This window comes from Dipodomys merriami, unplaced genomic scaffold (genome assembly GCF_024711535.1).
Source record: "Dipodomys merriami isolate MVZ:Mamm:240054 unplaced genomic scaffold, mDipMer1.0.p SCAF_5, whole genome shotgun sequence".
NCBI lineage: Eukaryota > Metazoa > Chordata > Mammalia > Rodentia > Heteromyidae > Dipodomys > Dipodomys merriami.
The window spans coordinates 53,180,603-53,205,997 of NW_027206068.1; positions in this window are offsets into that span (position 1 = coordinate 53,180,603).

The window sequence follows — 25,395 nt, forward strand, 5'->3', positions numbered from 1 at the left end:
TCTTCTTATATATCCTCACTCCTACATCTCTGTATCTTTTTGGTTTCTCTTCTTGAGGTTGTGTATCTGATTAATTTCTTTGTCAGTAGAAAATTTCCAAATAATAACAATATTGCGATGGAATTTTCTAATTGTGTTATTATCATTGATAATGAAGGCTCCTCCCCACTTTTTATAGGAGAATAGGAGATAATATGCCTACCAGGGAGAAGTTGTATGAATTAAAATGGTGAAAGAACTTAAACATGTGGCTTCGGCATTCATCGATTTTATGGTTGGGTGAGGGTAGCAGTTTGAGGAAGTAGGGGGTGGAGAATAAAAGGTTGACAATGAGATGTACAAGACACAATGTTGACCACGAACTTTACAATTGCAGGGGCGTTGGGGAAGTGGGCAGGGAAGGGATGGGAAGGGAAAAACAAAGGAAGAGGTAAGAATGCTCGATAAGAAATGCACTCATTACCTTACTCATGTAACTCTAACCCCACTGTACACTATCTTTACAATAAAAACATAAAAAAATAAAAAGTCTTCTGGGTTAAACTTCTTGTTAACTTGATACATCTATGTAAATAAACAAATGAGGTTCAACCTTGAGGAAGAGAACCTTATCCCTGAATTCTTATGCCTGTGTTTCCCCAACTGAGGGTAGTAAGGTTCCACCAGTATTACTTTCATAGCCTTTCAATATAGCTATTCTAGATACCTGAGACACAGAGAGTCGGGACGAAGGAGCCAGACGCAGCAGACGAGCGGATTCTACTCAACACCAACAAGAACCGACAAGGAGCGAACATCTTCATCCTGCTGTTTGCAGACCAGAGACGACCCAGGATCCAAGACTCGGCGTGAGTACAAGCCCGACGTCCTCACTCCTCAGGGAGCAGAGGAGGGAAGGCCACCCCTCCCCCCCCAGCACTGGTGATCTCCATCTTGGATACCGACAAAGCTCGGAGGAGCTGCTAGCTCCAGCTCAGGCCTTGGAATAAAATGAGTCATTTAGCAGATCACAAGAACTTAACGGCGAAGTGACCTGCCAGACTCAGCTCCATCCAGGGAAAAGTCACCCAGCTCAGGCGCCAGCCATCGGAGTGCCTTGCCTCACTGGGTAACCAGAGCCAGAGGCTGCCCCTCCCTCTAGCAGCCACCACAATCAATTGAAAAACAGAATCCCTGAGAATGGCTCCAGGCTGGGCGCTGTGAGCTTTATCACAAAATAGCCCCAGGGAAAAGCTACTGTTTGTTGAAAGGCCTCAACTCTACCCAGAACCTAGCCTCATCACCACATCCTCCTCTTTTGTGACTCTCAAAGCAGACCACCCTCCCAGAAAACTAACCTGGGAGGGGGATCTCAAAATCTTGGGTAAAGCAGAGCATTTTTCTGCCTCTTCCAACCAACCGACTTAAGAAACCAATCAAGCCACAGGACCTCAAGCTGACCAGAGACTCCAACAAGAGACTGGTTGCAGACAAAAGGGAGATACAGGATTCTTCCCACTCCTCCGCCCCCCCCCCAAAAAAAAATCAAGTATTTTTTTTTTCTTCTTCTTCTTCTTTTCTTTTTTTTGCTTGTTTTTTGTTACCTTATATATATATATATATATATATATATATATATATATATATATATATATATATAAATTTTTTCCCTTCTAAAACTTTTATTAATCTTTAATTTTTGCCTCTTCTGAAAAAATAATTGTTTTCCAGTAACTTTTTTTTTTCTCATCTTATAATTTTTATTTTAGGAATACGTGAATGAGAGTTTTCCTTTCTTTTCTTGTCTTCTTTCTCTTTTTCTTTCTTTCTTAATTATCTTTTTGTGTTTTATCTAGCTCTACTGAACTTCTGATCTTTTCTTCTCCCTTTCCCATCCTTAAAGCTTTTCACATCTCCTCTATGTCCCTCCCCTTCTCTGAACATATTCACATTCCTCTCTAAATAGACGGTCTTTTAACCTCTATAATAACATTAATTTTTACGTTTCTATTCTTTTTCTGGTCTCTCTTTATTCCCCTTTCCGTCTCTTCTTTTTCTCTCTCTCTCTACTTGCATCCTACCCAACTCATTTCCTGCACTGTGATTAGGACATAGTTAACTCTCCCTGTACCTCCCCACACCAATCTATTCCTATTTTTTACCCACATCTCTCCCTAATCCTAATAATTTCTGGTTTTCCAAATTCTTTTCTGCGGTTCGAAGCCCTTTAACATATAGTCGTTTGATGTTGAATAGATGTATCTGTTGAACTAGATTGTATCTGTAGACTATTGACTGTACAAATGCAAACTTTGGTTGATGGTTGCCTTAAGATAGTGTTCTAGCACAAAACTGGTGCAATCTTTATCTCAAATGGGCCGAGTAAGCCGGAAAAACACAAGAAAAATGGCTAATTCGGGTATCTCAATTCCCAACCTTGATAATCAGGGATTAGAACAGATAAAGAATAATCCAGAGGAGAGTTCCCAAATAGCTCTACAAACACTAATAGCAAACATGATAAATGAGAAGTTTGACAATGTACAAAGGACTCTGTATGAGCGTGAGAGGGAGAGAGGGGAGGCATCCCAGAAGTTTATACAGGAATATCATAAGCGTGAGGAAGCTTCTCAAAAACTGATACAGGACTTGCGTGAACAACTTGAGAATACTCAAAGAGAAAGGGAGGAATGGCGTGAGCAGGCTGAGAACACTCAAAGAGAACTGCAGGAATCCCACAGAAGGGAGGAAACTAATCAAAGAGTAATTCACGAATTAAGAGACCAGGTAGAGAATACACAATGATCACTAAAGGCATTCATGGAATCCATTAACAAAGACCTGAAGGAAGTCAGGGAGACCACAAAGGGAATGCTGAATGGAACCCAACAGAAGGAATGGGAGTCCAAAGAAACCATAACCAATCAACTAAGTGATTTGAGAACAAACACTGAACACCAAATTAAGGAAGTAAAGAAATTCATACAACACCTAAAACAGAGCTTCAACAAAGAACTTGAAGCCATCAAAGCTGACCAATTAGAAGGAAAAGAGATAAAAAACAAAGTAGAGAGTCTTGACAGCAGGTTAGACCATGCAGAAGATCGAATCTCAGGGATTGAAGACAGCCTAGATATTATAGAGAAAGAACATACAACCATCCAAGACAAGTCCAAGAAATATGATAGGTCTATCCAACACCTGGAAGACACCATCAGAAGGCCCAACCTAAGGATAATGGGTGTAGAGGAGCACCTAGAAACAGAAGTTAATGGTCTAGGAAATTTGTTTAACAGGATCCTAGCAGAGAACTTCCCAAACATACAAAAAGATAGGCCTATTCAGATACAAGAAGCTTTTAGAACCCCAAATAGACCAGACCAGAATAGGACATCCCACCGTCACATTATAATCCACACAGGATCAACCCAGACCAAGGAAAAGATCCTTAAAGCTGTCAAGGAGAAAAGGTTAATCACCTATAAAGGGAAACCAATTAGAATTACCTCAGATTTCTCAGCACAGACAATCAAAGCAAGAAGAGCCTGGAATGACGTATGCCATGCCCTAAAAACAAACAACTATCAACCAAGAATACTGTACCCAGCTAAACTCTCCTTCATAACTGAAGGCCAAATAAAAACCTTCCATAGCAAAGAAAAATTGAAACAATACATCTCCACCAAACCAGCCCTGCAAAAGATTCTTAAAGATGTCCTACACATAGAAAACCAACAAGAACGCAACAAAGGCCAAGAAACTGCACCCAAACTGAGAATCCAAGAACCTTAGGAAGAACCCAGTTTTCACAGCCCCCAAGAAGGTGGATAACATGGCATTAACTCCCATATACCTCTCAGTCCTATCTCTTAACGTTAACGGACTGAACTCTCCAATTAAGCGACATAGACTGTCTAGTTGGATTAAAAAACAAGACCCTTCTATCTGCTGCCTGCAGGAGTCACATCTTGCCCGTAAAAACAAACATATTTTCAAGGTTAAAGGCTGGAACAAAATCTACCAAGCAAACGGCCCTCATAAACAGGCGGGAGTTGCAATCCTAATATCAGATAAAATAGACTTCAAATCAATATAGCTATTCTAATAATGAGGCAATTGACAACAAAATATGGAAAAAACTAATTAAGACTAGTGGACATTTTTCTTTCCAAAATGTTTTTGTATGCATAAATGCATCCTACTCTCTGTACTCAACATGACTGTCTGTAGGGCCTAGGTACTTTAATACATTGACATCACTTGGGACTTGTTTGTAATACAGATCCTGGGGGAAAAAATACATATGTATCTATATCTATACCTATATCTATATCTATATATAATTTAAAATCGTGTAATATAAAAATTATAGTCAGCCGGGCACCGGCTCATGCCTGTAATACTAGCTACACAGGAGGCTGAGATCTGAGAGTCGTGGTTCAAAGCCAGCCCAGGCAGGAAAGTCTGTGAGACTCTTATCTCCGATAAACCACTAGAAAACTGGAAGTGGCGCTGTAGCTCAAGAGGTAGAGCCCTGGCCTTGAGCTGAAGAGCTCAGGGACAGCGCTCAAGCCCAGAGTTCAAGCTCTGTGACCAACCAAAAAAAAAAATTATACTAATAAAAAGGGAGAAGAGAGAGCAAGGAACATACATGGAAGAGTGATAGAGGGGTGAATTTGATCAGAGCACATTATACTAATATGTGGAGATAGCATGATGAAACCTCATTGTATAATTAATAGAGAAATGGAAAGTTTGGCTCTATTAAGGAAATGTCCATTGTGGGTTTTTTTTTTTTTTTGGTCAGTCATGGGGCTTGAACTCTGGATCTGAGCACTGTCCCTCAGTTCTTCAGCTCAAGACTAGTGCTCTACCACTTAGCCACAGTGCCACTTCTGTTTTTCTGGTAGTTTATTGGAGATAAAAGTCATTTCTGGGTCTTCAGTTCTATTCTACTGGTCCTCAGGTCTTTTCTTGTGCCAGTGCCATGCTGTTTTGATTAATATGGCTTTGTAATAGAGTTTGAAGTTTGGTATTGTTATTCCTCCAGCACGGTTCTTTCTGCTAAGAGTCGTTTTTGCTATTTGAGGTCTTTTATTGTTCCATAGGAACTTTTGGGTTGCTTCTTTTATTTCATTGAAAATTGAGGTTGGGATATTGATGGGATAACATTGAATTTGTAGATAGCCTTTGGCAGTATTGCCATTTTCACAGTGTTTATCCTCCCAATCCAGGAGCATGGGAGGTTTCCTACTTCCTTAGTTCTGCTTTAATTTCCCTTTTAGGTTTTTCAATGCAGATGCCACTTAGTAGGTGAGTGGATCAAGAAAATGTGGTGTGTGTGTGTGTGTGTGTGTGTGTGTGTGTGTGTGTGTGTGTGTGTGTGTGTGTGTGTGTGTGTGTATGTCTGTATGTGTCTGTGTGTGTAATGGAATTTCTATGCTTCTATCATAAAGAAGGATACCACATGATTTATAAGGACATGGAAAGACTTGGAAAAAATCGTATTCAGTGAAGTAAGCCAGACACAAAGAAACATAGGTCCCATGGTTTTCCTTATTTGCAATAATTAGTATATATCTAGGATACTCTTAGCAGATGAGCAGAATAGCTCAATAGCTATTTACATATGACCATTAGATGATGCTAAATAAAATGAACTCCAAGACATGGACACAGAGGTTTGTCTTTGTTGTTTTTACTGTACCATGTGATGTTTTTGTTTCTTCTTTGTGTTCTTCCTAATATTGTATGTGCCTTGGGGTCACTGTATTTGATTTTGGTACCCTAGTAATGTGTATATGTTTATTTGAATTAGGGAAGGGAAAGGGAACAACAGAATGGTGAATCAAAGGACAAGAGGGGAACCAATGCAACAAAGATATACACAAGACAGTATGTTGGAAATGATCTGCATGACTTGGTGGTAGGGGTTGGGGGGAGGGAAAGTTGGAGAAAAATGAGGGAAGGGGTAACAAGTTTGACAACAAATGTACTTATTACCTTACTTATGTAACTGTAACTCCTCTGTACATCACCTTGATAATATAAAAAAATGATTTATGGACTTTGCTGTCCAGACTGGCTTTGAACTGGGAGCCTCAGATCTGAATCGCCTTAATAGATAAGATTGCAGGCATGAGTCGCTAGTGCCCAGCTATATTTTTATTTTAATAAAATGCTATCTGCCTACAGATTTTATGATAATAATAATTTTAGTCTCCATTTCTGTCAGTTCTAAATGTTCCTTTTCAATAATTTTATCAAGTACAGTTGTTATAAATTCTAAATAAATGCACTATTAAAGGGAGTATTTTTGCATGAAACTGTTTTATTCTTCATCTACAATTTGAGAAAAATTTTATTAATGTTCACAAAGGGTGACTGCAAGACAGAAGATGAAGGTAAAATGAAACATAAAGGAAAACATCTTTAATTGAGCTAAGATGTTTGCTTAGCATGTCTACTACCCAATCTTGTTTTAAAACCTAGGATAAAAGCACATGAAATTTATGAACAATTTTAAGCAAAAATTAACTATTCCGTTTTTTCATACTCTTTTTTGGGAATCTGTAAATAGAAATTATCTATGCAACAAAGTTACTTGATTGTACTCCACACTTATTGGATTTTAGTGAGCTTTTGAAAATAATTTAGATCTTATATATATTCTTTGCTGAATTTTACCATTTGTAAATATATTTTTTTCTTTTTTTTAAATTTTATTTTATTTTATTTGTGAACATACTGTACAGAGGAGTTACAATTACGTGGGCAGGATAATGCGTACATTTCTTACCAAGCATTGCTGCCTCCTCCTTTCTTTACCCTTCACATCCCTTCCCAGCCTCCCCCCTCCCCCCAATCACAATCCTTCTCCTTTCCCCCCCTTCCCCCCCCCACACCGACGTTGTAAAGCTCGTTTTGGACATGACAACTTGTACTTCTCATTGTTGCAACAGGTCCACCTGTATCCTTAAACTACTGTTTTTTTCCCATCTCCTCCACAAGTTATACTGACATCAAATATAGTGAAAGCAGGGGTTATACTGTGGGGGAGGGACATCATTTGTAAATATATTTTTACAGAAAGTTTTATGCTATAAATTTATGGATCAGACATTGTGGAACCTTTTTGTGCTGCTCAGTCCCTCCATTGATAATAACCCTTAGAATACCATTAAGGATTTTTATCATAATTAAAAAAATAATTATGTTCAACTTCTAAGCACATTAAATCAACTACTGAATCAATGATGATGATCACATTAAGCAATTTGTTCTTCTTTTAAAAGATGAATGGAAAAGATAGCATTATAAAATAACAGGTAAGAGGAAATAAAAGGAAACACCTAATGGTGCTCAAATTGTAAAAACAATAGCCAGATGCTGATTTTAATTCTCAATCTGTCCTGGAAAAGTGAAAGCATGGAACAGCTTTAGGGTTATTGAAATAAATGAAAGTATGCAAAAGAGAAAGTAGGCTTTTCACTCAGAACATCCTGAAGCATGGAATCAGCAATCAGCTTTTTTATTTTTTATTTTTATTTATTTATTTATTTTTTAATCAAGGCAGAGGTGAGGAAACCTCGGAGTGGAAAGGAACTGAAAGCATCAGATATGCTTGGAGATCATTGCTATGGAAGATAGGAAAACTGTAATATCTGACGTTATTGGGGGAACTGTCCATCAGAAACCAAGTCCTGCTTTTTCTGGCCAATGTCTACAAGCTGTTATAATTTACTGCTGGGGTTGATGGTGGCAGTGAGTGGGTTAGAGTTTTTGTTCATAGTTGGCCTTTCTATTTTCGTATTTAGTCTCTCAGGACAGAATCCAAAATGTAGATATGAAAGAACTGAAAATACAAGAACTGCCCTTCTTTTATCTAAAAAAGGAAACGATAGGCCAATGGAAATCAACAGAAAGCACTCACATCTCCTCTGACAGCTGTATGCTAGCACCATTCTTGCTGCTGATCCCACTGAGCCACCTCCCATGCCCTCTCCACTTCCCCTTGAATAAATGCACAGGTGGTCTTGGAAGACAGCCTGAGACCAAGGCCATGTCTGACCCTGATGACCTTACAAATGTCTGACATTGATGACCTTACAACTCCTTAGTCAAAATAACACTGGTCACACATCTCACTCCCATTCCACCCCGCTTCCATCTACCCGGCCCTGACTTCATTCTTTCCGCCTACTGTAAGGAGCTGTGCCATTCCCCCTTCAGCTAAGCTGTGGGAGACTTGGTCGCCCTTCCCAGGCTGCACTCCCGAATAAAGTCTGTCGGTCTCTTGGGTTCATCCTCTGCCCTTTCTTTATTCTGATACTCTCATGACTCCGTTTCCTTACATACCCTGTATTTTTTTGGCTGAATGATTTTCAGACAGCACACATTTAATAAAGACACACCCATGTTCACTGCAGCAAAGTTTCCACTTGTTCTTGGCCCTTCTTCAAAGAGTCTTACTTTTAGTTTATATTGTTTTTCTTTTGTAAATGTAGATTTCACATATGAGGGAATACATACAGTGTTTGTCTTCCAGAGTCTGGATTAATATTTTATTTCATATGATATTCCTTAGCTCCATCCATTTTCAATCATATGACATGATTTTGTTCCTTTCTTGACTTAACATAATTTTCGGTGATTTTATTTTTAAGATAATTAATTTAATTTATCCTAATTAATAAAAATATGAGGGATTATTACTTCAGTGATCTAGGTTAACAGTTATGTTTGGCTTTTCTCCTCCAACAGACAATGAGCTCCCTGAAAGTGTTAGTTTGGCTGAGATCATAATTGTTTGAGAAGAAACATACCCTTTGGAGGGGCATTGTTTCCATAATAGTTGGAGAAACATTCCAAGAAACACTAAAACTGTCTCTGTAATCATTGCATTGAGTGATTCTCAGAGTTTGCATATTTGTTTGAAAATAACTAATGATCTTGGACTTTTGCCAGACATCATACACATTTGGAATATTTATTTCTATGCAGGAAAATGGTATAAACACATGTCTCTTAAAGAAAAGCTGTCTTATTGCACCCCATGCATGGACTTAATAAACCCTCCACAATACAGTAGTGTTGATTATTGCTTTGCACAGTTGGAGCAGGCTCATTAGTTTCCCTCCATTGCTTGAAATGGTTTCATGCCAAATTAAAAATGTAGGTCATTCAAAGGACTAATGCTGCTAGTTCAGCATGAAGTGATTTTAATCCCACCCATATCCAACAGTCTTTTATCTTATTCTGTTGCAAACCATTTCTTGCTGTGGTTATAATTTTCTATGTCATCTTTATGAAAGCATTTGTAATTACATTGTTAGAAACACATGCCTTATGTGTCCACCAGATTATGGAATGTTTAAGGAAGTAATTGGCGGTGCCTGTAAAATACACAGAAGTATTTTATTCACTGCTCACATGAAATATTTCAAATTTTGCATTTCCCAACACTATTATTCCATTGATTGACAATTCTCTCATTCATGTGTTTTCACTATTTCATACAGAATAGGTAACTAAATCAACGTGGGGAACTATGACTGAAACTCTTTTTACTGGAGTTTCAATGTTGTAGGACTGCCCAAAGTCTGGTGTGTACATTTGTAAATCCCATCAAAGTATCAATGACAATAAGAATATTTCACTCTTTTCTTTTCTCAGTTTACTTAAATTTTCAGCAATATCTATCATTGTCTTCTGACACCACTTCCTTGAAATTATTTATTGGTTGATGAATAACACAATTAAATATCTCATATATCAAATTGTCAAGATGTATAACAAAAAGAATGAGAACTTACACTTCTCCATACAACCTCTCCTCTGCTTAGATATTCACTCCCATGTAATAAGGCAGTAAACATCTTATTATGATAAGGTATATGACCACAAATTCAAGTAAACATACATATATATATATGTATATATATATACATTTTTTACCTTAAAAGTTAGCATATCATTCAGTTTCTTGTGCTGTTTCTTATTTATTATGCATAATTAAACTTTAACAATGTTGGAACATTTTATTGGGAGGTTGAAAGTAAGTTTTTTTGGATATTTTTATTATACACTTTGGTCACATTTTAATATCAATGTACATTTATCTAATGAAAATTGGAAAATTAAAATAACTTCAAGAGCATTAGAACAATCTTGACTTTAAAGATTTGGTTGAGTTCTGCAAAAATATTCAGATCTTGTGATTTTGTGAGAGAATTCTTGAAATAATTTATTACTTTTGGGAACCAAATGATTAATTTCAAATCGCCAAATTTGGTAAATTAGGTTGCTTCAGACATTACAAGCTCCATAAAAGTTTACAATACATTAATAATCAGTTGTACAAAATGAATATTCTTTCATATTTTGCTGTTATTTTTTCTCTTATATAAACATATTATCTCTCCTCATTATGTATCATAACCCATTGCTTGTTTTGCCATAATATTTAAAGATAATAGTTTTAAATTGTCTAGTATTTGAATTTTAGTTTTTTTCTTACTTTTAGTCTTTACTTATAAGTATTAATTCTTTTTGCTTTACTTCAGAATACTATACCTTCAATACATTTTAATGAAAGCCTTAACTATTCATTTTATTACTTTCTTTGAATTACCATAACATTTTTAGATTTAAGTTTCCCTAAACACATTGTTTTACTTGCATTGTTTAGGTTTTATCATAAAATAAATATTCCCTTTATTAGTGTTCTAAGAAGAGCTTAAATTGCTATTTTATTTTTCTGTTTGCTAGTTTTTATATTTCTGCAGAGGGAAAAAAAAATAGTTATTTTACTACCCATTTTATTTCTCCCTCTTTTTTTCTTTTGTTCAGTCCTGAGACCTGACCTCTGGGTCTGGGCGCTGTTCCTCAGCTCTTTAGCTCAAGGCTAGCACTCTACCACTTGAACCACAGTGTCACTTTCAGCTTTTTCTGCTTCTGTGGTGCTGAGGAATCGAACCTAAGGCCTCATGCATGCAAGGCAAGCACTCTACCACTAAGCCACCTTCCCAGTCCCTCATTTCTAATTTTTAACAGTGTTGTATTAATATCAGAAAATGAGAATTACATTTGCTCTACTTTTAAATTTAATGTTATTGTGGTACTTTATGGTTTAATACCTTCCGTGTTTCTTTTTTTAAATTTTTATTGTGAAAATACTGTACAAAGGGGTTACAATTACATGGGCAAGGTAATGAGTACATTTCTTATCAAGCATTTTTGTTTCCCCTTCCCAGCCCCTTCCCATACCCCCCCTCCCTTACCCTCACCCCCCCTCCCCTTCACTCGGCCAAAGTTGTAAAGACTTGTAAACGACTTGTACCTTCTGTGTTTCTAATGAACATTCACATAAAAAATTCTCGTTTAAAACTATGCATATTATATGTGCATATACTCACACATATGAACTGTTTATGGATGCATGCATATATGAACATATGACCTAACTATCATTGAATGTAGCTCTTTTCAGTGTTTTAGCTTTATCTCTCTCATAATACATAAGTATATGTATTTGTACATATATGTGCTTGTACCTATATGTATGTACACCCATATACATACATGTGTATACAAGTATTTATACATGTGTATGTCCTTCTTTCTTAAGTGTACTGTGTGTGAATTGAACTCAGGCATGCACACTAGCCTTGAGCTAGCCTTTGGTTCTTTCATTTTTGTCTTGTTTTGCTTAAGAAAGACCTACTTCTTACATTTCTATTGTTCTTCTCATTGTTTGTGCTTTCTCTATTGTTCTCTGAATTTGCCTTAAAGTATTTGGTACATACAATTGCGTAATGAATATCTTTATAAATGACATTCCTGATATTGAAATTTATCCTTACCCTGAAATATTTTATTGGCCTGATTTTAAGGTCTTGGTTTATTTTGTGTTTCCCTTTCTCCTTGATCCTATCATTCTTCCTTTAATTTCCTTTTTCTAATTCCTCCCTTCCCCTTTCTTTTTCATTCTTGGTATGTGTTTACATCCTTCCCCATCTCAATGGCTTGTGTGGGCTCTTGCTCTCTCTCCTTCTCTCCTTTCGATTTCCCTGCTTGCTCCCTTCTTTTTGTTCACTTTATTTATGACAGGTCTTGTTATGTAATCGAGGCTGGCATACAGCTTGTGACCTTCTTGCCTCTGACTACAGAGTACTAGAATTACAGATAAACAACCCCACACCTAGTTCCATCCTTACTGTTCTTTTTGGAATTAGAATTTATTTTTGTTTTTATACATACTTGAATTTTGTAATACACCTGCTTCACAATGATGAATGGAAGATTTTTTTCATAATTTTTATTTTTCATTTAAAAAATCTAACATCATCTATGTTTATTTTTGTGAATATGTGTATGTTTTATAAGTACTTCAAAATAATTATAATTTATTAAGTTAATTTACCTTAATACTTTAATTCTTTATGTCAGAATGTATTGTTTACTTTCAGTTTAACTTACTTTTAAAATGCAGCAGCATCATTAAAAATACTATCACATAACAATTACAAAAAAGACTGCTTACTGTTAACATTAAGCTAGATCTTTCCCTAGAGTCCTCTGATACCCATATCCTTTTGGAAGTTCCAAATGAACTTAAATTCAGTATATCCAAAAACTAACTCTATAATCTTCTCTTCTCTTGCAAATACATTTCTCCAATTTCTGTATCAGTGTACCTCATCACTTCCATCCATATGTAGAAGCCAAAGCCTTCAGACATTGTCCCTCTTCTCATAATCTCCATTTTAAATCTATTATCTGTGTATCTCCCAAAGTCATCTTTCCTATTCAGAGCCTATCATTAATCCAGGAAAATCTAATAACTACTGGTACTATGACCTCTATGATTATATTCAACATGGTTTATCTGGATGTCCTGCAGTATTTCTTAGAACTCAGTGGAATTATGAATCATAAATATTCCATTTAACTATATTCTAACTTTTCTTTGCTAACGATACATTTTTAAATTGACCTATAAAGATTTCACAGCCTCATGTTATTTTCTTCTATCTAGGGGGACATTCTTTGAACCAGAACTACAGATAATTTTAAATGTCTTAGACTGAGCAATTTTTCTACCACTATGGAACATTTTCTCATTTATTCTGTAAATTGTGCTTTTGGTACCTTCAAAATTATGTGATTCAGAAGTCTTCCTCTGTTGGTTTATAGCTATCTGTCTTAATTTCCTAGTGTTCAACTCCTACTCTTCAGATTTATTTAATGTGTATCTATTTCAAATAAAACCTACTTTTTAAAGGAATATGAAGTTAAACAGTTAATGACATGAATTCACACAAAATTGCTGGAAATTTGGTGCTTTATACTATACCTTATATTTTCATGACTTCTGTTTAGTCTCTGTAATTTTTAGTTTCCAAACAAAGGGAATAAAATAAACGTCTCATACATTGTTTCCTGATTTGAGAATGGAGACAAATTACTTTCTCCTTAAATAGATTTTAACAGACCTTTCCTTGTCAATAAACTATAATTTATGTCCTATACTTATACATCTGTACAGATGAATACCTGTAGAGCATTGCTTATAGTGTTGGTAATGTCTAAATGTGACAAGTTGAACAGGACATGGTTTTCATTTCAAATCTATGCATAATTGTTATTTGCATGAAACAGGTGAGACTGCAGGTAAAATGCACCTGTCTTACCACTACTCCCTTGGAAAAGAAAACAGAATATTTGCTCAGATATTCTAAATGAGCATATTCGCTCAACATATCAGTCAGATAAAAATCCTGTAATAGATGTGGTCCTAGCACTAAATCTTAATTTTAGTCCTAGACCTGTCATATAGTTATTATGTTCTCTGTGCATTATCTATTTCCATGACTGCTGTTTCAACACATTTAAGATAGAATTCATGTCAAGTTGTCTGCTTCCTAGGCACTTCTAGTCTTATTACTGGAAGCAACATAGGGTGAGATACTTTTAAATTTTATTTTTATTTTAAGAGTGATGTATAGAGGGGTTACACTTACATAGTTCATGTAATGTGTACCTTTCTTTTTGAAGTTTCACCTCTTCCTCATTTTCTCCCAGTACTTTTTCCCTCCTGGCCCTCTCCCCCACAAGTTGTATAGTTTTATTTTCGACAGTGTCTAGTATCACTGCTGAATCAGTTCACTCCTTGTCCTGCCATTTCTATGCTTCCTCTTACCCTCCCCCAAATAGATACATTTACGTACAGGAAAAAAAGTTCAGAAATCAAAAGTAGTGATGAGTGGAGAAAATAAAACCAAAAATTAAAAAAGCAAACACACACAAAGTAAAATTTTTTAAAAAAAGCAAACTTGTTTCCATTTCTTGGAGTTCATTTCAATAGGCATCATATTTATTTATTTATGTTTTATTGTGAAAATACTGTACAGAGGGGTTACAATTACATGGGCAAGGTAATGAGTACATTTCTTATCAAGCATTGTAGCCTCCTTCTTTGTTTCCCCTTACCATCCCATCCCATCACATCACACACACCCCTACGCCAAAGTTGTGAAGTTTGTTTTTCGACATAACGTCTTATACATTTCATCATTTTTTTTTTGGGGGGGGGGGTCCGGTAATGGAGCCAGAACTCTGGGTCTGGGTGCTGTCCTTCAGCTTTTCAGCTCAAGGCTAGCACTCTACCTCTAGAGCCACAGCGCCACTTCCGGCTTTTTGCTTATGTGGTGCTGAGGAATCGAACCCAGGGCCTCAGGCATACAAGGCAAGCGCTCTACCACTGAGCTACCTTCCCAGCCTCACACATCTTATCATTTTTATACGGTCACAGGCACATAACTACTGAGCCTTTGGTCTCAATGTGTGAATGTTTATAGTTCCAAAGAAACAGGTTGCATGCTTCCCTCATTTGTAGTAATTAAAATGTGCCTATAAATCTACAGATAAACACAATGGATGATAAAAGACAAAGAAAATTACACTTGGTCAGGATAAATTAAACAAAGATACATTTCTTATTGGTTATTTGAAGTGAGATCTAGAGATGATGACTGGTTTAACTTTTTTGGGGGGGGGAAGGGTTCCAGTCGTGGGGCCTGAACTCTGGGCCTGGGCGCTGTCCCTCAGCTCTTCAGCTCAAGGCTAGCGCTCTACCATTTGAGCCACTGCACCACTTCTGGCTTTTTTCTTTTTGCTAATGTGGTGCTGAGGAATTGAACCCAGGACCTCATGCATGCAAGGCAAGTGCTCTACCACTGAGCCACCTTCCAGCCGTGGTTTAACTTTTGTAAATATTTATTTGGAAAAATCTTAAGTAAACAATATTTTCTAAATTGAATTTCTATTGGGTAAACTAATACCATATAGTTCCCCAATGACCCAGCAATCCCACTTCTGGGCATTTACCCAAATGAGGGTAAATTTACACAAATAAGGCCATACTGAAGCTACCAACACAACTATGCTTATTGCAGATATGGCACCAACCCAGATGCTATATATATATATATATATATATATATATATATATATATATATAATATATATATATATGGAATTCTATATATATGGAATTCCATCAGAATGAATGGTACCATTTGTTAGGAAATGGAAGGACTTGAAAAAACCATATTAAGTGAAGTAAGCCAGACCCAAAGAAATATGTCCCATTATTTCCATAATTTGCAATAATTAGTATACATGTAGGATAATTTTATCTGATAAGCAAAAGTTGTCAAAAGCTATGTATATATGACCATATAAGATGATGCTAAGCGAAATGCACCCCAAGGTATGGACACAAGAGGTTTTTCTTTGTTGTTTTTGCTTTTAAAGTACTATGTGATTTTTTTTTTGTTTCTTTTATATGTTCTTCCTCCTATAGTCTATCCCTGTTGTCACTGGTACCTTGCATCTTGCATATACATTTATCTAATTTGGGGAGGGAAGAGGAACATCAAATTGCTGAAACAAGGACACAGGATGACCCATTGCAACAATAAGACTCACAACACACTATGTTGGAAATGAACTTTTCAACTTCTGGAGTGAGGGGGGCTGGGAGGGGCAATGTGGGGGAGGTGAGGAATGGGATAGTAGGAGAAAAACAAAGGAGAGGCTAACAATGCTCCAAGAAATGTACTCACGTAACTGTAACCCCTCTGTACAGCCTCTTTACAATAAAATAAAATTTAAAAAAATAAAAAAGAGTTGGCTTAAACAGTAGTAACTATTCTATTTTCTTGTCAACCCCTTGATATTATAGCCATTTAGTCAAATGTCTATACCAAGTACATCCTATGTAGAATATATAAATGTTTTGGTTAGCTTTCCTTTCCATGAATTTTTGAGAAATATCTGAAATTAAGTATGGTTTAATGTATGGTTTACATAAAGTCTAATCAGAATTATAAGAGCATTATTTTATCATTTTTACTGCATATGCCTAAATTTCAGGGGATTCATAATTATAAACTAATCTTAACTTTCAATTTCTTCATCAGAGTATTAGAGAGACATATATACAGAAGAGGAAGATGTGAAAATGCTTAAGAAAATTCCTGTGTCACTGAATACTGAGATGAAACATAACAACATATGCATCAACTAACAAACAAAAAACTGCATCTTATGTCACATCAAACAACAGAAGTTACAATTTGACCAGACTCATGAACCTAAATATGAAAGATGAAACAAAAACTCTTCTAAAAAGTAATCTAATCATTTATAGGGAAACATCTCACGCAATATAACAAATACTAATAATTAAAATTAAGATAGACAAATTGGACTTCACTAACATTAAGGATTTCAATTAATCAAGAATAAAATATGTAAACAGGAAAACAACAACCAAACAATTTGTAAAATATCTACATAGTGCATTGAGATATAGATAAAATCCTGAAGGTATGTTGTTCAAAGTATAAATTAATGGTAAGCCCTATTTCATTTTCCAATTTTTAATGGGTAAAAAATAGTATTACTTGAAAAATTCAGAATTAATCCAGTATTATTAGCACAAAAGAATCTTGTATTTCACAGTGGAAAGAAGATTATCAGTTATGTTGTTTGAAGAACTCCCATGGTCCAGTTGATGTTTACTGTAAGTAATTCTATGTAATCAAAGTGATATGCCTGAGTCTGCCCAGAAAGGAAGAATGAACTTTTAAATAAAACCACAGTGCTGTGTGGGGAATGTTAGCAGCTACTTTGTTTGGAGTGAAAGATTTTACAGTAGTAAAACAAATTTAATGGACTAGTTCACTCTTTTTCAATCATGCTGTTAAAGTTTACTATTGAAATACTTGCTCTGTAGGGAATTACTATCACTTCAGTTTATTTGCAGCCTCTGTCCTATATAACAGCAGGACTATTTTTCCCCCTCAGAAGATGAAATTGCAATAGAGCAGTGAATTCACATAACAAAGGCGGTCGTATTTTTTGAAGAACAGTGTTTTGAGGCATCCTACTACAAATAACAGATTTAAAACAGATTTAAGACAGTGATTAATTTTATTTATTTAATCCTTCCCAAGAAATTTTGAATATAAAGAATGAAGCTGTATGAGCAAACAAACTCAATGGAGCTGTATAGCTTGTGCAAAAATATCTTCCATTCAGCCTTTTAAGATTCTCATCTAATAAAAAAATCAATTATTCTCTATTTGTCTGGCAAGTCATTGATCTTGTGTAAACAACACAACTTTCAAGTAATGACTTTAAACTTTGAAATCATTATTCCTTTCTTAAATTCACAAACAAGAACGAGTCACTCATTATTATGGACATATTTTTCAATAAACAGAACAATTTTCAATCATTTTCATGAGAATTCTCATCTTTGCTTTTCTGTATCTTTTATGTTGTTTCATACTTTTGATTATTCTTTATTCCAAATGTCTCTTTATTCATTAAAGTGCTACTCTGTAAGTAACACCAACAGTAGATATTGACAGGAATCTAATTTTAAAATGATCACAATACTTAAGCTTGCACTTCAAAGATAAAGATCCTAAATTCTTATAAGAGATACTGAGTTTGATTTACTTTATAATACTAAAATTTAATAATTTGATTGAAAAAACATGCACAAATTTTAGCAGGAAACTGGTTATTATCAATTAAGAAATACAATTATTTGCATAATAAAGCTATCTGAGCTATAATCATAGATTGCCCTGTGAAATCTACAAAGGAAAAAATGCAGCTATTTCAAAGGTGAGAAATGGCCATTGTCTGCCATTTACAGAAAGCTGTCCCTTTCTATTGCTGAAAAACAGGCAAAACTTTAGTTGGAAACAGAATAGAAGACCTGTGCTTTCATTGTACCATTTTGCAATGTAGTCTTTCTAAGTGCTAAACAAACTTTTATGTTTTCTGATTTAATACCTTGGACCTCATTCTTCCTTGAAGTATAAACACAAACTAACAAGTAACTTCCTGGAGTTCTTTAACTATTCTACAGTTGTAAATTATACTCTCAAGGTTTCCTCATAGCCAATACCATCTATAAGCCCCAGTGTACTGAGAAAACTGGAGGTCTGTAGAAATGTTAAAAATAAAATTATTTCCTATGCTCCACAAATTTATCACCATGAAGGGAATTCAAGTTATTACTACAATGTGATGAAATGTGATTTTTACATAACCAACAGAGAGACAGAGATGGAAAACCAGAGATAAGAAGCAAATTTATGACTTGAATAAATAATTGGAAGTTATTTATCAGTGTAATCTGCATCAAGTAATCCTAATTTTGAAGTTCCCTTTCCATGTTAATTTAAAAGATATCCACTACTCTGCTTTTATAATCTATTTTATTTTTATATATTTGGAGATTTATATAAATTACATTCATAAAAAGTTGTTATGCCAGTTATAAATCATTTTTTCCTTGCATATATTCTATCAGATATTGTGCTTTTGATCCAGGCATGGTGGTACCTGCCTGTTACCCCAGCTACTTGGAAGGTAGAGATCGAGGTAGAGATTACAGTCTGGTCCAAAGCTGGTTTGCATAATAGTTTCAGATCTCACATAAAATTAAATTATAGCAAAAAGGCCTGTGTCATAATTTAAACAAAAAAGCAATTTTCTGAGTAGGGTGAGGCTCTGAATATACACCTTTGTACTACCAAAAATATGCTTTTATCACATATGATTTGATCTTTTGATGGCTTTGTTGTTGTTTTTGTTGTTCTTTACAGTTCAAGTATGTATAAGTCAAGGTTCTCCTGAAAAAAAAACAAACAATAGCAGGAGTTATGTGTGTATATGGACACACATCCATACAGGTATATCTTTATGTGGAGTTGTTTAATACAGTTTTTAGAGTCTGGAAAGCCCAACTTCTTCAGGACAGGACAATGGTCCAGAAACTCAAGAAGGATCTGATCTCATAGCTACAGACTGAATTCTTCTCAGAATTGCAAGCACTATTTATATTTTTATGGTCTTCCAGTCTTTGGCTAGTTTCATGTTCATTACTAAAGATAATGAACATATAAATTACAGGTATATGCAAAATAAGTTGTCACATCAGCACCTAGACTTATTTTTTCTTAAGTAATTCTTATTTATTTATTTATTTTATTGTGAAAATACTGTACAGAGGGGTTACAATTACATGGACAAGATAATGAGTACATTTCTTATCAAGCATTGTAGCCTCCTCCTTTGTTTCCCTTTCCCATCCCTTCCCATCCTCCCCCGCCTCCCCAATCCTCCCCCCCCACCAAAGTTGTAAAGTTCATTTTTGACATAGCGACTTGTACATCTCATTGTTGCAATGGGTCCACCTGTATCCCTATTTAAACGATTTGATTTTCCCCTTCCCCTCCACAAATTATACCATCACTGTATTTGACATCAAATACAGTGAAAGCAGGGGTTATACTGTGGGGGAGAGACATACAAAGCAACAAAGAAATAATATTATAAATGCGTTATTTATTTTTGAACAGTGTTACCCCTGTCCCTCATTTGCTTCCACTTTCACCCCCTGACTCCCTCTCCTACAAGTTGTAAAGTTTATTTCCAACATAGTGTTTAGTAAGTATCACTGTTGAATTGGTTCACCTTTTGTCCCGCTATTTCTTTGATTTACCCCTCCCTTCCCAAATCAGATAAACTTATATACAAGACAAAGGGTACAGAAATAAAATAACAATGATAACAGGTAATAAACGAAAGATGGGGTTAAGGAAAAATGCTAACTGCAAACAGTACAATTAAAAAAAACAACCTTGTTTCCAATTCTTGGAGTTCATTTCGATAAGCATTATTTTATATGGTCTTATACACATATCTGTTGAGCCATTGCAGCACCTAGATTTATGTTTTATTAAGCAGATGGGCACTACACCTTGATTGAGTCCACACCTAAAACAGAGACACTATACAAAATCCCCTCATGAACATTCTTCTCCATGATTTGGTAGGAAACATGTCTGAATTTCCCTTTTACAGTGTCTTAGGATATAAGGGAAGCATCTTTTCATCTTTTTAGTCGAGATTATTACAGCTTATAAAACAGAGTGAAAATACCCACTAAGATAGAGCAATAAGGGTACTTGCTGGAAATCTTGATAGCTCTATCAGAAAGATGGTTGTATCTGGGGAATCAAAGTATCCAAGAACCTTGTAAAGCCTGAAACAGAAGAGAGCTATGCTTGGACAGATTCTCTCTGATAGTAGTTCAAGAAGATCTGATAGATACTATCCAAATCTTTGGAAATGCCTTATCATATTTAGCAGCCACTGGACCTAGGTGGTGCTTTTATCCCTGAAATTTGACTACATTAAATTGAGAAAAGAATATAACATCTGAAATTCCTAGTGTTATAGATTATGGTCTAGGAAGGTGGCTCAGTGGTAGAGTGCTTGCCTTGCATACATGAGGCCCTGGATTTGATTCCTCAGCACCACATAAGCAGAAAAAGCCAGGAGTGGTGCTGTGGCTCAAGTGGTAGAGTTCTACTCTTGAGCTGAAGAGCTGAGGGACAGTTATCAGGCCCAGAGTTCAGGCTCCACAACTGACAAAAATGTATTTTGAACATATTACTTTGTGTAAGATTTCCTTGCAAAGCTATGCCAATATTTTTAATATAATTTATTTTTATTTTTAATTAATAGATTATTATTGTAAAGGTGATATACAGGGTTCATGAGTCAGAAAAAGAGATGTTTCTTTTTCAACAATGTCACCCTTCCCTCAATCTCTCCAAGTATTTTCCTCCTTCCCAGTATTTCCCTCCAAGTATCTCCCAATATTTCCCATTATTGAACAGGTTACACCAACTACAAGTTGTATAGTTCATTTTCAACATAGGATCTAATGAGTATCACTACTCTATTTACACTTTGTCCTACAATTTCTGCAGCTCCTTACCTCTCAAAGACAGATAAACAAATCAGAAAAAAGGAAATGCAAACTTTAAAACAGCAACAAAGAAAAATACTCTTTTTTATTGATTTCTTTTGTAAAACTGTAATTTTAATATATTTTATTGTAAAAATATTGTACAGAGGGGTTATAGTTACATGAGTAAGGTAATGAGTACATTTCCTATGGAGCAGTTACCTCCTCCTTCGTTTACCTAACATCCTTTCCCGCCCCACCTCTCCAACTCCTCGATCCCGCCCCCAGCCACTTGTAAAGTTCATTTTCAACATAGTGTCTTATACATCTAATTGTAACAATGGGTCAACGTTTATCCTTATTTCAGCATTATACATTATGAATACATTAAAAACAACAGCAAGAAAGATAAAACCTCTTGTGTCTCTATCTTGGCGTTCATTTCACTTAGTATCATCTTATATGGTCATATGTACATAGCTTTTGACCTTTTCTGCTTGTCCTAGATGTATATTAGTTTTTGCAAATAAGGGAAAACATGGGGCCTCTTTCCATTTCCTAACAAATGGGGAAGTGTCATTCTTTTTGATGGAGGCATAGAATTCCATTATGTCTGTGTGTGTGTGTGTGTGTGTGTGTGTGTGTGTGTCACATTTTCTTAATTCATTCATCTACAGAGGGGTATCTGAGTTGATACCATATCCTAGCTATGGTGAATAATGTGATAAACATACTTGTGTGGTAGCTTTAGTATGGCCTTGTTTGTCATAGTTTGGGTAAATGCCCAAAAGTGGGATTGCTGGGTCATAGGGGAGCTCTGTGTGGAGTCTTTTGAGGAACCTCCATTCTGATTTCCAAAGTGCTAGGACAAGTTTAGCCTCCCACCAATAGTGCAGTAAGGTTCCCTTTTGGCCACATCCCCTCTAGCATCTGTTATTAGAGTTCTTAATTATAGCCATTCTAACTGGGGTGAGGTGGAATCTCAACGTTGGTTTGATTTACATTTCTTTTATGGCTAGAGAAGTTAAGCATTTCTTCATGTGTCTATTGGCCATTCTTATTTCCTCCTCAGAGAAGTCTCTCTTTAGGTCTTTAGCCCACTTATTAATGGGATGGTTGTTTCTTTGAGGATTTGTTGTTGGGGGATTTAATTTTTTGAATTCTAAGTATATTTTAGACATGAGTCCCTTGTTTTTGTTGTATGGCTAGTGAAGATATTCTCCCAATACATGGGATTTCTATTGATCTTGCTAGCTATGTCCTTTGCCATGCAGAAGCTCTGCAATCCCATTTGTCCAACCTTTCTTTGACTTGTTGTGCTTCTGGGTTTTAATTAAGAAAATTTCAGCCCGTGCCAAGGAGCCCTAGAGGTTCTCCAATTTCTTCCTGTAATGTTTTCAGGGTGTCTGCCTTGACTTCGAGGTCTTTGAACCATTTGCAGTTAATTCTGGTGTAGGGTGATATATAAGGATTGACCTTTAGTATTCTACAGGTTTTTAACCAATTTTGCTAGTACCATTTACTGAAGAGGCTGTCTTTCTTATATTCTATATTTTTAGCTCCCTTATCAAACATTAAGTGGTTATAGGTCTCTGGGTTCATGTCTGGGTCTTCAATTCTATTCCATTGGTCCTCAGGTCTGTTCTTGTGCCAGTACCAAGCTGTTTTGATTACTACGACTTTGTAGTAGAGTTTGATATTTGGTATTGTTATTCCTCCATCATTGTTCTTTCTGCTAAAGATTATTTTTGCTATTCAGGGTCTTTTATTGTTCCATATGGATTTTTGGGTTGTCTCTTCTATTTCATTGAAGAATGAACTTGGAATATTGATAGGTATCACATTGAATTTGTAGATAGCCTTTAGCAGTATTGCATTTTCTCAATGTTAATCCTCCCTTGCCAGGAGCATGGGAGGTTTTCTACTTTCTAAGTTCTGTTTTGATTTCCTTTTTCAGGTGTTTAAAGTTTTCATCATAGAGGTCCTTCACTTCTTTGGTTAATTCCTAGGTATTTTATTTTTTGTGTGGCTATTACCAAAGAAGTTGCTTTCCTGATTTCAGCCACACTCTTCTCTTGTTGGCATACAGAAAAGCCATTGATTTTTGAGGGTTAATTTTATACCCTGCTACTTTGCCAAAGTTTTGGTTCAGCTCAAGTAACTTGGGAGTAGAGTCTCTGAGGTTCTTTAAATACAAGATCATGTGATCTGCAAATAGAGAGAGTTTTAATTTATCTTTACCTACTTGGATCCCTTTTATGGTTGCATCTTGTCATTGTTTTTGCTAGAAATTCTAATACCAAATTGAAGAGAAGTGGAGAAAATGGACACTCTTGTCTCATTCCTGAATTTAGAGGAAATGACTTTATCTTTTCACCATTATGTATAATGCTGGCTATAGGTTTGTCATACACAACCTTTATTATATTGAGAAATGTTCCATGGATTCCTAGCTTTTCTGGAGCTTTAATAGTAAAGGCATGTTGGATCTTGTCAAATATTTTTTCTATATCTATTGAGATAATTATGTAATCATGTGGTTCTTATCCTTGGTCTTGTTGATGTGATGAATATGCGTACATTGAACCAGCTTTGCATTCCTGAAATGAATCCTATTTGATCATAATGTATGATTTTTTGATGAGTTGTTGAAGTCAATTAGTCATAATTTTGAGAAGTTTTGTATCAATATTCATCAAAGAAATGGGTTTAGAGTTATATCCCTTTTTGATGAGTTGCTTCCGGGTTTGGTGATGAGGGTTATGGTGGCTTCATAGTAAGAACTTGGTAGTGAATTTTCACTTTCAATTTCACTGAAGAGTTGGAGGAGTATTGGTTTGAGTTCTGCTTTTAAGGTCTTGTGGAATTCAGCTGTAAATCCATCCAGTCCTGGGCTCTTCTTGGGTGGGAATGGTCTTATTGCTGTTTCTATTTCGATGCTTGATATGGATCTGTTAAGTTGATTTAAATTATCTTGGTTTAGTTTGGGCATGTCACTATTTGTTAGAAATTCATTCAGTTTTTCCAGATTCTCAAACTTATTAGCATAAAGGATTTAAAAGTATTTCTTTATAATATTCTGAATCTTGGTTGTTTCTGTGGTGATGGTTCCATTCTCATCTATGAGTTTGTTTATTTGGGTGTGTTTTCTTTTTATGGTAAGATTTGCTAAGGTTCTGTCAATTTTGCTAATTTTTTCAAAGAACCAACTCTTCATTTTGTTGATTTTATGTTGTTTTTTTGGACTCTAATCATTTAATTCTGATTTACTTTTAATTATTTGTTTCCATCTACTGGATTGGGGTTTTAGCTTGTTGCTCTTTTTTCAAGGAGGTTCAGGTGTCTCATTAAATTGTTGATTTCAGGTCTCTACAATTTGTTGATGTAGGAATTCAGAGCCATAAACTTGCCTCTGAGTCCTGCCTTTGTTGTGTTCCAGAGGAGCTAGCAATTTGTGTGTTCATTTTTGTTAAATCATGAACATTTGAATTTCCTTTCTAATTTCTTCCATGACTCACCAGTAGTTCAACAGTGTGTTGCTCAGCCTCCATGTGTTACAGGATTTTCTTTGGTGTCTTTTGGTGTTGAATTCTACTTTTATTCCCTTGTGGTCTGATAGAATGCAGGGCGTAACTTCAATGTTTCTGAATCTGCACAAATTTGCTTTCTCACCTAAAATGTGGTCTGTTTTGGAGAATGTTCCATGTGTTGCTGAGAAGAACGTTTATTCTGATGGAGATTATTCTTTAATCACTAGAGTGATTGAATCTTTGAAAGAATACTTGCAATGAATATATATGTATGTATCTATCAAACAGTTTCCAAGATTAACGTAAGAGTAATTAGAGATTAACACAAGTAAAAAAAAATACTGAACTAGAAAACCAAAGCTACTTGTTGAATTTAAGAATATTTTTAGGGAAAGATGGAACTTTGTCTTTTAATTTGCAAATTTGCACATTGGAATGATAGCAGCACCTCAGAAATGAGACCACATTAAAACATAAAAGACATAAACACATGAATAAAACTTTTGTCTTGGAAGTTGGCTCAGTGGTAGAGTGCTT